Source organism: Coenobita brevimanus, chromosome 1, assembly GCF_032717465.1.
Source record: "Coenobita brevimanus isolate Jiangsu-jjx chromosome 1, ASM3271746v2, whole genome shotgun sequence".
Classification (NCBI taxonomy): domain Eukaryota; kingdom Metazoa; phylum Arthropoda; class Malacostraca; order Decapoda; family Coenobitidae; genus Coenobita; species Coenobita brevimanus.
In genome coordinates this window covers 27,801,393-27,818,559 of record NC_136954.1, presented here as the reverse complement: position 1 = coordinate 27,818,559, position 17,167 = coordinate 27,801,393, and the positions used below count along the sequence as shown (strand labels likewise).

At 39.7% G+C, this 17,167-nt stretch overlaps 1 pseudogene; it reads left to right on the top strand.

The window, feature by feature from the left end:
* Positions 1 to 11,871: 11,871 nt before the first annotated feature.
* Positions 11,872 to 11,990, top strand: LOC145415601 (5S ribosomal RNA; annotated as a pseudogene).
* Positions 11,991 to 17,167: the final 5,177 nt, after the last annotated feature.

Genomic DNA, 17,167 nt, shown 5'->3' with positions numbered 1-17,167 from the left:
TTTTGGTACCATCAGCAGAGTAGGGACCCAGGGCTAGTCTACTCAATCCAGACATTTAAGGCATGGGTGACCAGCCTCCCTCACCCCGGAGTGGCATTATGTGAGCGACAAACCCCAATCACCCTACAGATGGAAACCTTTACAGGCTACATCCAGTTGCAGCGCCTCAACCCACTAGATCACCAGGCGTCATATGGTTACATGTTTACTACCCAGCTTTTCCTGGGTTACAGGACACCATTTGACTTGTCACTCTGTGTAGAATCACCTGAAGACAACACTACATCGAGTGTGTGGATTTTATCATGTAGACCTCCTCGTTATGTGGGGAAGTACACGAAAAAAAAAAAAAAAAAATGCTTCGTGAAGATTTACCTGTGAAAAATGGAAGAAAGAGAATGAAGTAAACAGGCAAATGGACTGAGCTGTAAACAAGGAAAATAATATTGTAAACAGCGGGAGCCTCGGGGTTAAGAGGAAAGCAGAGGTGAATGCTGAGGAGGCTGGCAGGGGGAAAAAACAGAGTGGCTGAAAAATAGGAGGGAAGGTTATAAGAAAATGTGGATTACGAGAGAGAGAGAGAGAGAGGATGATGATGATAATAAATGATTTACGAGACATATTAAGGGAAAGTTCAGGATTTATTTGCCATTCTGTGTATGTCTCGAAGTATTAGCGTTACTGCGATGATCAGGACAGAAGAGTATTACCATCAAAGGAAATTCTTCCCCACTGGGAAATCTTTTATTGTGAACCGTTACAGAGTTTTACCATTATTACTATTATCATTACTACTACTACTACTACTACTACTACCACTACTACTATTACCTCTATTACTACTATTATTATTACATCTAGTACTACGACTACTATTACTTATTATTATTACTATTATTATTATTATTACTATTATTATTATCATCATCATCATCATCCAATCCCACATTGCCCCATGAGGAGCGTAGGAGCCCGGGGCTAAGCAGTTGGTCCCGACATTTAAGATGAGAGTGACCAGCCTCACTCATCCCTGAGTGGCATTACATGAGCAATCAACCCCAACCATCCCTTGGATATAAACCTTCACAGGCTCAATCCGACTGGAGCGTAATAATTACCCACTAAACCACCAGGCGCCAAAATTTGGTTATATGGTTACCACCCACCGTAGTAAATGGTTTCCTGGTGTACAGGAAACCATTTGGCTTATCACTCAGTGTAGAGTCACCCACAGGCAGAAGGAAGAGGAAAGAATGAAGGAAAGAAAGACAAGGGGGAGTGCAAATTATTATTATTATTATTATTATTATTATTATTATTATTCAGTGCGCCTAAACGCAAGGATGTTTGTGTCTGTCTTATCTGCCTGTCTGTCTTTCTGTCTGCCTGCCTACCTGTCTATCTGTCTGTCTGTCTATCTGAGACCAAGATTGCGGAAAAACTAATGGACAGACTTGCACGAAATTAAGGACCATCAGAAGAACTGATGATTAAATTAGGGGAGAAATAGGTAACAGGTCAGACCGATTCAACAGTCTCGACCCATTTCTGACTAAACTTGGTCACTGGACTGTTGGACAAGAAAGGGTGACATAATTCAGTTTCGACAACAATCGTCCGGAGGTAAAGGTCGCGGGGCAAGGGCAAATGTCTGGCCTATTACTCACGACACCTTTGATTCGATCTGGATAAAGCGTGGCGGACGGGTCTGACGTTAGTCAAGGATGGAATTATTTTACTCTCAGAACAGCAGGTCAAAAGTCATGACCATTGGTTAACGTCAACTTAACCACTCTTTATCTGATTTGAACTAAAATAGGTGGATGGGTTAAGGGTCAGGTAAGGATGGTGCAGACCGATTCTGGGAGCAATCGGTCAAGGGTTTATGCACGGTTACGAATTACAATATACACAGTGGATCAGAAGCAGGGAAGGAGTTTCAGTTCATCACGCCAATACGTCTATTTTCCAACAAACATTTTATTACCATACTACACAACAACAGCTGTTCGCTGATTGTGTGGATAGTCCATTAGACTGATTGTCCGACGCGGGTGTTGCACTTCTGATGGCTTCTTGTTTCAGGATGTTAAGTTGCCTTTTAGGTGAACTGTCGTATTCTCTCTCTCTCTCTCTCTCTCTCTCTCTCTCTCTCTCTCTCTCTCTCTCTCTTCCGTGATCCTCTCCTAATTAATTTTCGGGCTGCATATCATGACCCGCCTTTCTCCGGGAAGGTGAACCGGGCAGCAAAGTGAAAGAAAAAAGGCATATGGCATTCTTCATCGTTCACCAAAATATGGAAGGAGCCGATTATCTCTCAGACAGCCGTAGACAAAAACCACGATACCCTTTCTACTATAACTTGGCCTAAAACTGCCATCTCTCCCTCTTGAATGCCAAGTTGTAACAGAAAATCAAGGCTAGAATACAGTGCCAGTCATGAAGAAATGCTATGTAAAGGATGCTGAGCCGCGTTGTTGTGTTTTTCTCCTACTATCTCACGTGAAATGAGCTATGAAAGGACGATAATATTGGCCAAGTTTGAGTGAGGTGAGTATAGCCTCCAGACATCATGTGTGTGTTCACTGCTTAAAACTCTTACAACGATGGGAGGAACTTCTTGTGCTCAGCTCACGTCGGTATGGTGTTCATTTAATACTACTTCAGGACTGGGTATAATGCCACTCAAGGCGGTAGTATGTCATTATGTTCTCACACGTGCACACCGGGTAAGTTCCTTGATGACCTAAATTTATTACGGCAGTCTTTAACACAGCCACTCTAACATACACCTGTCACCCTAAGCTCCAAAAGCCTGTATCCGCGCGTGGGCAAAAGGCAGAGGTAAGTTACTTCTCCTAACGCTATCTATTATCTGTCGCCTGGCGCCTTAATCCCGTGAAGAGTGGCCGCAAACGAATCGCCTCCATTACACTCAGGCATTTGCTATTTGACAGCCCTTCCTTCAGCTCATGTCTCCTCTCATATATCTTTGGATCACATCACTTCATATCATCATCTCAATCCCTTCCCCTTTCACTCCTTCATTTCACTAACATACACTCCCACAGCCACTCTCTCATTGTCCATCCATTCCTCTCCACGTGGCCAAAGCATTCTGAAAATATTTCTTATAATTTTGAGCACATCCACATTAAGACCACAACGCTCCTGCAGTTCTTAATTTGTTTGTCAATCCTTCCACGTAACTCTACACGCTCCTCTCAGATCACTCATTTCCAGTGCTCTCACACCTGACTTGAGTCCTTCCAACAAGATCCAAGCTTGAGTTTCATATGTTTGAGTGGGGATTACAGTACACTCTGCGGCCACACTTGCTCCAAACATATGATTGACACGAGGAAACGAGACTCCGGGGTCCGACCAACCTTCAGACACTAGTGCTGCAGCGGTTCTACCCTTGTGCCTCGTTTCGTCTTGTTGATCACATGTTTAGAGAGAGTGAAGCCGCACCCTTATAGTGCCATTGTTTTTCACTTCCATGTTCACTTCCCGATTCCTTAATATTAATTTCCGTGAACCCAGCTTACACACACCTACGAAAAGTGTCTGTCTGCCCATGTTAGGCGTGTGCAAGCCGGCCGCTACAGTACACAAACACTATGAAGAGTCTCCCATGCCTACTGTGTTTGTGGAAAGAATAAAACACCATAGATGCCATCGTACTCAAGGAATTAACAGAAGCAGTGTCTTACTACTGTGACTTCTCTTTCATAGTAAAATATAATCTTTTGACAGCAGCATCAATAAAGCTAAATTGTGTCATCGTACTAAAGGAATTATGGGATCTATGCAACCTCTTTATCACCTGAATTTGCTGCAAGTGGGCTTTTGCTGAGACTTTACTTACCGTACCGCCCTTCGCCTACTGGCTCATGGTCACGCAGTATAAGGTCTATAATTTAAGGTTCCTCCCTTGATTAACTTCTGAAAATACATTAATCAGTTCTTTTGGGAGAAACAAAGTATAAATCTCCTTTCCTTTATCCTATCTATTCACTAGTTTTTATCTACATGCAATAAATAAATAAATAAACGGATATCATATCTATTATACAGACAAGCTATACCACTACTTGTTGTATACATTTTTTATAAGTTTATCGTCTCCCATCAGCTGACTAAAATCTCTCTCTCTCTCTCTCTCTCTCTCTCTCTCTCTCTTTCGACCATAAGCAGAGTAGGCTACCGTCTCTCTCTCTCTCTCTCTCTCTCTCTCTCTCTCTCTCTCTCTCTCTCTCTCTCATTCGACCACAAGCAGAGTAGGCTACCGTCTCTCTCTCTCTCTCTCTCTCTCTCTCTCTCTCTCTCTCTCTCTCTCATTCAGCCACAACCAGCATACCGTCATGGCTGGCTTCATCCCTTGCAACAGCAGCAGCTCAACAAAATTCTGTGATATAATAATTGACTTGGCTCTCAGTTGCCTCGTTAAATAATCCAATCTGTTTTTGTCTGTTTGATTCTTTCCGTCCTCGACATCAAAACACATCTCGTACAGTTAAAAAAAAAAAAAAAAAAAAATTAAATTAGGCGACGCGAAATGGTAACCAATGTGGCGAAGCGAAATTTCAACTAATCTGATTACTTTTGAGGTACAGAATTAATAATGGTAAACACCAGCCCATAAGAGGCTTGGAATCTATAATAATGCAAAACTCAGCCCATAAGAGGTTTGGAATCTATAACAACACAAAACTCTAGCCCATAGGAGGTTTGGAATCTATAACAATACAAAACTCCAGCCCATAACAGGTTTGGAATCTATAATAATGCAAATTACGAGCCCATAAGAGGTTTGGAATCTATAATAATGAAAATTCCAGCCCCTAAGAAGTTTGGAATCAATAATAATGCAAATCTCCAGTCCATCACAGCTTTGGAATCTATGAGACGAAATTCCATCCTGTTTGATTACTTCGCACGTGTTAAGTTCTAAAAAGGAAATTTAAACTCAACTGAATACCTGTGACATTCGAATATATTAAAAAGATATTACAACTCGCCTCTTTCTTTCTAAGATTTTGAATGAAGTCAGTGATATGTTGTAATATATCGCCACAGTCTTGCTATGTTGTAAAATATCACAATGTTCTCAATATGTTGTAAATATCACCACATTCTCCCTATGTTGTAAATATCACCATATTCTCGATATAGTGTAAAATATCACCACATTCTCAATACAACTGGTACTGTTAGCCAGGGAAACGTGTTATGCAGCTTTATAGGCAGAACTGGAAGCGTAAGTCTTTCAGTACTAAGTCTAATATTCTGCTTTACTTGCGCTATATTTTGTTCAACTCACAGTGCATCATACGGGTCTGAAAAAGCTAAAGGAAGAGGTGAAAAGCGCGTAAAAAAAGAGTAACTAGAAGAGAGAAACTGCAGTGAAGAAACGAACTGCATGTAAATTAGTGCAAAGTTGAAAGACACCACGGGGAAAAAAATAAAAGCCAAAATATAAAAGTAAAAAACAAGCTTAATGTGAAGAAATTAATGTTAGAAAAATAATTATTTCAAACTCAAAATATATTCCAGTGACAGGGGGACTTCCAAGGCCTTTACAGATCATCATCTATTTCACATTACCGTTAGTGAAAGTGAAATGAAAAACGAAGAAAAAAGCTTAAAGAGAAGTAGAGAGATTTTAAAAACTTGAAATGAAGGAAATGAACATATAAGAAAAGGGCTGAAAAGGTAAGCAAATTACTAAAAAGCTGATATGGAAAAAATAAAAAGAAGACAATAGAAATTTAGGACATGGAAGCAGTTGAGAATAAACAAAAAAAGAAGCTGAAGCTTAGAAAAGAAAGAAGAAAAAAGCCGTTAAAAGCGAAGCAAAGACAATACGAATTAAAAGATTAAATTAATGATGTAAAAGAAGACGCTGTAAATACGAATAGAGAAGAAGGGGGGAGTTTTAAGCGAAAACTTAAAAAAGGGAAATTTACAGGTAAGAAAAGGAAACTAGAAAAGGGTCAGTATAAGATAATAAAACAACAGAAGAGGACAAACTGAACTTAAGGCAATAATTATAAATCACAAAAGCCCAAAATTACGAAAAAAAACAAAAAAAACAAAAGTTGAAAGCATAGGGACGAAAGTTGACTAGTTGAAAAGTATGATTTGAAAATGAAAGAAAAAGTGAAAGTAGAGGAAAGATTCAAAGATGAGAAAGAAATTTAAGAAAATAATAAAACAAAGAAATAAAAACAAGAAACTGAAAGTAGAACAAATGTGAGTTACGAGAGAGAGAGAGAGAGAGAGAGAGAGAGAGAGAGAGAGAGAGAGAGAGACGGAGTAAAATTGGACAGGCTGAAAGTTGTGAGAAAACATTTAGGAAAAAAGAATAGGAAGTAGAAAAAGCTGAAAATTAAGGTTTTTAAAAAGTTGAAAGCGACAACATTAGTCCAAAAACTGCATTTTAAATGTGAGAATGGTAATATCTCCCCAAGTCAAATAATCTTAACTTGTATTGCCGCTCTCTTTGTGTCTCATAATTAGATTCCACAGGCTGAGTTTCTTTCTTTCTTTTTTTTTTTCAAGATATTTAGCAGGAGGACAACAGGTTTTTCTCAGCGCAATTTTTCATTCGTGTTTGTGTTTGGAGAGAATCATTTGAATCTTATAATAGTGCGTAAGATAGTCCAGAGGCTCTGAAATTACTCGACCTACGTCCAAACAGCGTTCGTAACTATACTCTTTTTACTTTAACTTGGCCTAGATTTTCGTTCTATTTCTGCTTATTACAGGCAGCTCCATAGCGGAATAAGATACTGTGGTGGCTGTACACCCTTTCCATATAGCTTCTTCCTCACTAGCACTATATTATAGAGTGAATTGTTGAGCTATTGTTACAATTCAACATTAAAGATAGAGATATAACAATTTTAGGACAAGTTAGAATGAATGGAACAGAGAACACTCATTTTTCTTGTACTAAATGCGTCCAGTCGACTTTACTCACCTTAAAAAAGGCAAGTGGAAATGGAGAGTTTAAAGGTAACCTTTTAAGAACTCGTGAAAATGGAGGGTGTAAAGGTAACTTTTTAAGAACTCGAGGGGTCCCAAATTGCTTATAATCGTCTAAGAGCAGCAGGAATGGGTTTATAATAAATCACCATCATGAGGAGTCAGTCGAATCAGGGTGTGCCATTGGGGCCTCGTGTTAAGTGTGTTATACTCAGTTTTCCTCAGCTTGACACTCATTTTTTTAATTATGCAAACTTATTTCACATTTGCTTACTGGCAGAATAAAGGTAAAACTGCGTCTCTAAATCAGACTCAGAGCATTTCTTCGTGACTAGGATCATATTCCTGTGTTTAACTATTGCTAGGCACACGATTCAAGGCGGAGAGAGGACAATATTAAGCCAAGTTAGAGTAAGAAGGGTTTAGTGATGTTCTGAGGCTCTGACAGGACCAGACCCATCTCCAACCATTCTAGGTACGAGTTACATTGGACGTATCGTAGCACCTCTTCCTGAGCGATTAATTTCATATCCTCCCCTTTAGCCTTCCCTTGTATGTCATCTCTATCGTTTTAATATTGACAAAGTTTACATCAATTGCATACAAGAGGATACAGAGGATTAATGTACAGATTAATCGCTAAGGAGGTGTTACGAAATCTCAGGGGCTATTTACAATATGAACATGGTCTTTCAGGTCAGTTTTTTTTTTTTTCTTTTCTTTTTTTTCTTTTTTTTCATTTATCTAATTGCTACTTGAGAAACGTAACCTACCCTGATCAAACTTAATCACAGAACTTTAACTACTTCTGTCTTTATTAATGTGCTTAATTATTTTTCTGGCTACTGTAAAACATTATTATCTATCCAACCTAATTATTAACGCACTGAAGAGGTGAATGAATCGCTTGAAAGTGGCAAAATAATAATAATAATAATACATAATAATAATAATAATAATAATAATAATAATAATAATAATTCATCCTTCCATCCATCATCCAATCCTTCATTGCCCCATGAGGAGCGTAGAAGCCCTGGGCTAAGCAGTTGGTCCCGGCATTTAAGATGAGAGTGACTAGCCTCACTCATCCCTGAGTGGCGTTACATGAGCAATCAACCCCAACCAGCCCTTGGATATAAACCTTCACCGGTTCAATCCGATTGGAGCGCAATAATTACTCACTAAACCACCAGGCGCCAATATTTGGTTATATGGTTACCACCCAGCGTAGTAAATGGTTTCCTGGTGTATAGGAAGCCATTTGGCATGTCACTCAGTGTAAAGTCACCCACAGGCAGAAGGAAGAGGAAAGAATGAAGGAAAGAAAGACAGAAGAGGAAGTGTATAGTTACCCGTAGGCAGAAGGACAAGGAAAGAATGAAGTAAAGGAAGACAGAAAAGGATGGAAGGAAAGAAAGATGGAGGAGAGGAAAGGGCAGACACCCGACAGCAGCACTACATCGAGTGAGTGGATGGTGAGCGCCCCCACCTACCACAATAATAATAATAATAATAATAATAATAATATGAAGAAGAAGAAGAAAAAAAAAAGAGAAAATTAAAAAGGAAAAGTAATAAAAAAGGAAAAAGAGAAGAAAAAGAAAAAAAAAACGAATTCGAAGTTGAAGTCAAGTCGAGGAAGAAGAAGTTAATGATGATGATGATGACAATGATGATGAAGCTCATTTACAAAGAAAATAATTAAAAACGGAGAGCGTATGATTATTCCTAAGAGTGGAGTAATTAGTTCTCTCTATATATAATTTTTCTGGCTTCCTGACCATCACAATCGCTTCAAGAATCGTCTGAAATATACGAAAAAATCGAACCGTAGGAGCTAGGGTTTAAAAAATCTGATATTAAAATAAATAAATAAATAAATCACTGCAGGGTCTGCCTAATGGGTCGGAACTTTGAATGATGGCAACCGTAACACCACACAAATGTTTAACTACTTTTGAACCCGTCACAGTACATCACCAACACGTGGCTGGCTGTGAAATATGACGATACACTTTTGCGCGTATTCCAGTAGAGAGAGGAAGCTTTCTAACACCTCTTTCTTAGCTATTCATTTTACATGTTAGTCCTTACCAGTCTCTTCTTTCATATTTACTTCTTTGTATCATCGACGCAGATTGCATAGATAAGATAAAAGCGATGATTAAAATGCCACAAGCGAGAACAAATCAGTAAGAAAAAGGTGTAACGGAGCTTCCTCAACCTGTGACAAAACTGGCCTCTGTCATTGCGGGTGTACTCATTAATTCCCCTGCATTCCCCCCCCCCCTCCTGTTTCTGTTTCTTAAGATTTCCATTCCATGTATTTTGGTGAGAAAAAAGTGTTGGAACTGATACCCGTACATACAGTATTTAACCAATGGGCTGATTAAGTAAATGAATGTGAGAAAATACTAAATGGAAGGTGAGAAAACGAAGAAATAAAGAAGGAATCTAAATGGATGAATAACAGGCACTGAGACACATAAGACAACGACTGAACACCTTTTGAACTTGGTAACTGACATTCTCTCTCTCTCTCTCTCTCTCTCTCTCCGTGTGTGTGTGTGTGTGTGTGTGTGTGTGTGTGTGTGTGTGTGTGTACATAAAAACAGCCTCCACAATATACATTCACAACATATGGTATCTGTCAGCACTGAAATAAAATCTCTGATAATCACACGCATAATACCGGATGTGCAGTGTCTTCCTGAGCATTCAAAGAAAACATGGAAACTGCATAACTAAGTCTGTGGTATACCGATTTGAAAGAATGTCAACATAATATTAGTATGATATACATGAATCGTTCGCCGAGAACTCGGGCCCCGAGCGTCGCTAGGTATGCCGCTGCCAAGCCTTGCGCACGGACTGGCAGGGTTCATTGTGAGTTGAAATTACACTAAAGATGAAATAAGTCGTCCCCATATGACAATGACCTTTGACCCCCTGACCGTGCTGACCTAATATATTCATTGACCCTTCGTCCTGTATCACTGACAAAAGTTTGGTCGAAATCCACAGAGGTTCAGGAGATACTGCGCACAGAAGGATAAACTAAGTCGAATGATCTTGACCCGTAACCCCCTTGACCCTGCTTACCTGATCAGTTCATCGTCCCTTCATAAAGTATCACGACAAATGTTTGGTCGAAATCCGCTGAGGGGTTCAGGAGATATCGCACCCACAAGGATAAACCAAGTCGATTGACCCTGGCCTTTGAACCCCTTGACCTTGCTGACCTAATCAATTCATTGTAAGTTCACACTGTGTCACTGACAAAAGTTTGGTCGAAATCTGTCGAGTGGTTCAAGAGATATTTTGCCCACAAGAATAAAGTAACTCGACCCCATGTAACCTTCACTTTTAAGCCTTGACCTAGGTGACCTAATCAGTTCATCATCTCATACTACATCACTGACAAAAGTTTGGTGGAAATCCGTCAATGGGTCCAGGAGATATCGCGCCCAGAAAAGTGTTATGGACACACGCACAGACGAACAAACCTACTTGATGCCACCTCCACCATGAGGCATAAAGAAGCTAGTATCCCGATGTAAAGGCCACTTGATCGCAGTTGTGGTATATGCGAAGAGGTTATGTCCCAGGATACACTAAGTAGAGTTAGTAGTACTAGCAACAACAGTTAGCAGATGGCAGCCCATTCTACATGCACTGATATATCAAAATGATATCTGCCCTCCTTCCCCTATTTTTGTATCCTTTGTAAGTTCTGAAGGAGGGCAAACCCCCTTAAAAATAAGTGAAAATTTTTAAATAGCAGATAACACGAGCAACATGACCTGACCTGAGGAGTTTTGTTTAAATCCATATGTTCACTTTCCCCTATTTGTTTTTATTTTTGGGAGAGGGGGCTGACCCCCCAAATAATTATTGGGAATCACACTTCCCAAATATCGAGTTATGGATGAGAGTCCATTGCACATGTTCTAAGATAACAACGCTATATCTGCCCTCCGTTCACTATTTCTGACAATTTTTAATTTGGTTGGGGGGCTGACTCCCCTTAAAAATCACTGCTGGAAAACTGTATAGTGGAAGGCTTTCAGAGTAACCAGACAAACTCATTTGGGAAGTGTCATTCCAATCCATCAAAATAGCCTTGGAGTAGTTAAGGTACAAACAGAGACAGGTTGAATACCGTGCAAAGGTATTAAGGTGAGCTGCTGCAAATGATGCCAACCTGCTTCAGGGGATTGATAAAAACAAGCACTGGCAGGGGTGGCGGGGGAACTAACTACACCTACAATCGAGCCAGCCATTTTTTACGACTAACCATTAAAGAGGGTTGTTAATTCTGGCATCAATGGCAGTGCCCGGCCTCATCCCAGTCCACACACTATCAACAACAACACAATGGAGGAAATCCAATTGTACGCGAAATTTCCCTCCCTCTTAATGCGTTTTTAATGTGCCTCTTTTCAGTGATGTTGCCAGATAACAAGGTCCCCTAACATCTCCCGCACATTACCTCGCACCCAAAACAAATATGCTACTCTTACTCGGATGCAAATTACCTGTCCGGCAGAGCAGAGGAAAATATTTGGAGACGAGCCTTTTTCTTTCCTTTTTTTCTTTTTTTTTCCCATGGCAATTTGTATATTGTGCCCAGATCCGGCTTCAGTGATGTTTATATCCTGTTCACTTTTTGTCTAAAAATGCAGTCTCACCATCTCTTGATAGCCGCAGCGGTTAAATGGTTAGCATCGCTGACTGAGAAGCTGCCGACATCTTAACGTCAGGGTTCGAATCCTGGTGCGGGCAGCTGGCGTCACTCGACTCAGATTGGGTGCCTAAATGGCTCGCTTGGTAAGCTGCTGTACTCACGCAGTTGCAAGCGCTGGTTCGAATCCTTGAAACGGCCATACCACGTTGAGTACACTGCTTTCTGTCCGACCAGCGAAGTTAAGCAACGTTGGGTCTGGTTAGTACTTGGATGGGTGACCGCCTGGGAACACCAGATGCTGTTGGCATCCCTACGTGTCAAGTGGGGTTGGCGGAGGATTAGTGCCCCTCCCTGTAAAACAATTAACTCTAAGCCCTTGGCCAACCCGTTTGGGATACATGGCGTCTGGCAATGAATGAATGAAAATGAATGGAACCATCTTGTATGTTGTGTTACAATAATTGATTAACACTGTAATATGGTGACAGTCACGAAGAATTACTATGGAAAACATGTAGAGCCGCAGTATGGTTTAATTTTGCCATTCAACTACAAAAGGAGGAAAAAAAAAAACTTGCCAACAAGATAAGATGAACGAACAACAGTCACAAAGAAGTGTTATGGAAAAGATGTAGAGCTGCACTACTGTCTTCTCCTTCCACTTTGTCACAGAAAATGGACAGCAAAGGGACGAAACTCTCCGCCAAATTAAGGTGAACAAACTAGAGGAAGCACCACCAGCATCAAAGACCAGTTTGAAGATTTTTACTCAGGTTGTCAGATGCCGGGAAAAGTAGGCTATTTATTAGAAACCCTTACTTTTTTTTTTCTTGCGATAAGTCTCCATATCATTTAAATAATATCAACAATCGCCCTTTTATATTTATTTATTTTTATTGTTTGCCTTACTAATAACTCTAAACTGACTGAAGTACTTGGTACCAGATACAGAAATAAAACTAATTAGCGAGAGGTGGTGGGGAAAGTCGAAGAGAATACAGCATGACCCCTGTTCTATCGCTTTCCATCCCATTCTATCCTTTTCACTTTCATTCCCATCCCATTCTCCCAGTATCGAATCCATGCCATCCCCCCTTTCCAATCATAACTCTGAACAACGCTCTGCCTCCCTCAATCGCAAATCTTCTCCCACTCTAACTCGAAATTGTCCCTATCCCATCGTTCCATTTTGTGCTCTGCTGTAGCTCAGTTTAGGCTTACTTTTAAAACCATTACACCATTTCTTTATGTTATTCTGACTACGATCAGACGATCTTTTCCAGTCTTAGGGATGTCTGGCAGTGAAATTATTTTATGTCTACAGTACTTTCCCCTTCAGTTCCAAGACGTCTTGTACATGTAATTTTCACTGCCACGGACGATTTTATTCAGCCCAAAAGTTTCACGCAATCTTTATAAATAGCCTATAAAACGATAAAGGCTTTTTATATACGGGGTGACATCTCAAGCACCGGCCCCGTCAGTCAGTAACACCCTAAAGATTTTCATGCGCAAGGTGCCTCACTGTAGTAAAGTTCCAGATGGTGCTTCACTGTATCTACAATGGAGTCTCTTTTATCAGAATTTCTTTTAACCGTAATATGCCAATAACCGTAAGTTTTACTAAAACGCTCTCATTTCGATTAACCGCAAAAATCTGAAATCTATAAGAAAATTCAAACACGGCGGGCTTGTTTCGCGCCACTAGCGTTAGTTTACGGTTGCTCCGCTAGTCACTAGAGCGAGCGTTGTTGCGCCAGCCCCCATCCACCACCTCGGAAGTCGGAAGATCTGGATGATGTGGGAGATGATGTGGATGATGTGGAAATGATTGAATAAGGAAACAGAAAATATGAAAAAACAACTAGTTTAAGACTGTATTTGTTCGAACTGCTTACAGTGAACTAAGTAATTGTTTTGGTGAAGGTTTATTTACGTTTATTTGGGTGAAGATTTATCTGACAGTTCTATTACACTTACAAGAGTGCTGTTACATACGTAGTTACTACAGTGTATTAAGTGTTCTGGTGATGGCTGAGTGGCTTTTGGGGTCCTGGTGGTGGTGGTGGGCTAGACGTTGCCAGAAATGGGTGATGGGTGAGTACAATACTGTTCCCTTGTATCCTACATAATATTACAGTATCTTTTATCCGAAAAAAAAAAATCGATTAAATGAAACTTTGAAAGTCCCATGATTTTCGGATAAAAGAGACTCCACTGTATCTTGATTTTTCTTTATTTTTTTTCTTCAAATCTACAGCCAGATGAGTGTATTCAGCTTTGAAGAAAATCCAAGTAGACATGGGGTTCATAAAGACTACATCCAATCTCAGCAGCTCGAAGGTTCTAACAAAAATAAATAAAACAAAAAAACTGGCAGACATCAAACGAAAATACAAATCATCATGGAAGTGGAAGCGTTAAATCATTCACCCCAATGACGTACTTTACTATAAACTCCTACTACCTTTACATAATATAAGAGTTAAAGAAAATTGTCAAGGTGGAGAGAACAAATATAGCCTTCCCTCCACGCTAACATAACCGTCTGTCGTCTGCTTCAATAAAAGAGCCGACTAGAAATGCTCGTCCGTGAGATGATTAATGGTGCCGGATTAACACTTTCAGGCTCCTATGACCGACCCTCAGCTGAATAAAGTCGTCTGGCGTTACCTGGCATGAAATACTGAAGATATGACCATTAGAGAGTTAGTCCAGCAGTGACGATGCTCTTTTTCCGACCCATTTAACTATTTCTATACATGGACGTCGTTTGGTATTTTACTCTTGCTGATAACAAGTGATTTCATTTAACTTGACAGCCAATTAGTGGTGAAGGAACAATAAAAGCTGTATCTACCCCCCCCCCTTTTCTAGTTCCAAAGATTTCTCCTTAACATAACACAATCGTTTGGTGCAGTGCTTCCTAAACTATACTCCTTTTACGCTAACATGACCTAAAATTGTCACCTCTCCATCCTGAATACTGAGCAATAACATGAGACTGATACGTGACTATGAGCCTAAATCATGAAAAAATGATATGCAACTTTCTGACAATTTTCTTCAGTTTGAGATAAAGGGGATTAATGAAGGCTATTTTTTACTCTTCGTTTCCAAAGCGTCTTCTATGCTGAAAAAATAGTGTTGAGACAGGAAGAAAAGGGTAGAAATTGCCATCGTTTGAAGTGTTAGCAAATGACCACAACACCAATCCCAAAATAACTGGACCTTTTATCCACTGGCATAGGAAATCTCCCGTCCCAGTCTTCCTATTTCACTCATGCTGTACGTCTTTCTTGCATCTGTATTACCCCGGCCATCACAAAACCCAAATACAGCCTTGAGAGTCGAAGCGAGCAGTATTTAAAGTCACACACATATACACACTGTTACATAGCCTATGATCTCATCATCCTTCGTATAATTCTAACGTACAGTATGCTGCATGTTTGATCACGATTCGCCTCGTGGCTTCCATAGTGACCAAGCTTCCGTTGTTCTATCTCACTCCCCCCTTCTCCTCCCTTATAGTAGAGTAAGTCGTTCTTTCTGTTGTTCAGAGCTGGAGTGTCAACTCTTTGTCCCCTATGGCTTCATTTGCGCGTCCTTCTTACAAGTTGTATCAAGCTCTGCCGGCCCCTATATAATGAGCTCAGTCTCTGCATTAATTGCCACTTAGATCTACTCCTCATTTTGTTCACATCTCTGTCCTCCCCTGTACAGTTGTTATTATTTTTGTGAGTGCTCAGGAAGTCTCCAACCATCTAGCAGCTGTGTAATTTGAGTATAAGTGTTGTTGCATTTTTTTTGTACTGTATAGCATAAGGTGTTAATTCGTAGGCCTGGTAAGGTTTTTGTGGTTCATGTGGGGTTTTTGATGTCAGCCATCATTAATAATATTTTGTATCTGTAATAATATATCTTGCATTAACTGAGCATTATCCGGTTTTCTCATTTTATCAGGGCTGACTTAGATAAATTTACTCTTGCTAATTTCGTGTTACTAGAGGCAATTGCAGTTAACCATATATTTAACCTGTTTTTGCCATTACATTATCCTCATGAGTCCTGAATGTTTAGTTGTTAGTTTGAGCATTAAACTTTAACTTGTAATTTTACCTAACTCTTTTGTTTTGAACCTAGAACTTTGTGGGACAGTAGTGATTTTAGTATTCTCACTTGAAGTGTTCATTATCTCTCTTCCGTAACATAAATTTGGCGACCTCTTATCAGGATATTCAGGATATTATCATAAGGATATTGCTTAATATTTTGTGACTGTGATTTATTCATGATGTCTACTATCACTACGTTTGATGAAGCCAAAGATTTTTTGTCAAATGTGCAAACAGTGTGTGATGTAGAAAACAGAACAAAGAATGAACTTAAGCTTGTTGATCAACAATTGGGAATTGCTGTTCGCTCTCATCATTCTAAAGATCAAATTGTTGGCATGATTAATAAAAGCTTGTTTGATGTAACTCCTCCAGATGAGCAAACGCAGATTGAAATAGCTAAGTTACAGCTAGCCCTGCAGGAGGCTCGTGCTAAGGAGGCTGAGTTTCAGGCACGTTCTAAGGAGGCTGAGTCTCGGGCTCGTATTCAGGAGGCACAGGCACAGGCTCAGGCACAAATTGAACTAGCTAGGATTCAGGCAGACCATGAGTATCGCATGAAACAAGGTGGAACTGGATCATCTAGCTCTGATGATTTTGATGTGGCTAAAAATGTTAAACTTGTCCCTCCTTTTAATGAATCTGATTTAACAAAGTATTTTCAGTTGTTTGAGAGGGTAGCTACAGGTTTTAATTGGCCCAAAAAGTATTGGCCAGTACTCCTACAGAGTGTTCTCACCGGTAAAGCTCAAGTAACTTATGCATCTTTGCCTCAGGATCAATCTGATAATTATGATGTAGTTAAGAGCTTGATTCTTAAGGCCTATGAGCTTGTTGCTGAAGCCTATAGAGTAAAATTTAGGACAACTTATAAGCAAGATAAGCAATCCCATGTTGAGTATGCAAAAATCAAAGAAGATCTGTTAGAGCAGTGGTTAAATTCTAAGAATGTAAATTCTGATTTTGATAAATTTAAGATGATTTTGCTGGAGGACTTCAAAAGGTGTATTAATAAAGATGTAAGCCTATATCTTGAGAAAAGATAATTTGTCTGATGCTGCAGTTTTAGCTGATGAATATCTTCTCACTCACAAGAGATATTCTAAAGAAAAAAGGAAAGCTGAGAGTAAGTACGTTGCCTCTACTCAGAGTACAGGTAACAGGAAATAGAATAAAGAAGATGTTTCTCAGGAAGTAAATGCCAGCTTCACCACTAGATTTCAGAAAAGTAAATGTACTTATTGTAGTAAGCTTGGTCATACTACGGAGAAATGTTTCAGGAGACAGTGTGATGTGAACAAAAAGGAGTCTTTAAATATTCAGACAATTGGTATAGTGTCCACCCTTGAGAGTTCCCAGAATTCTT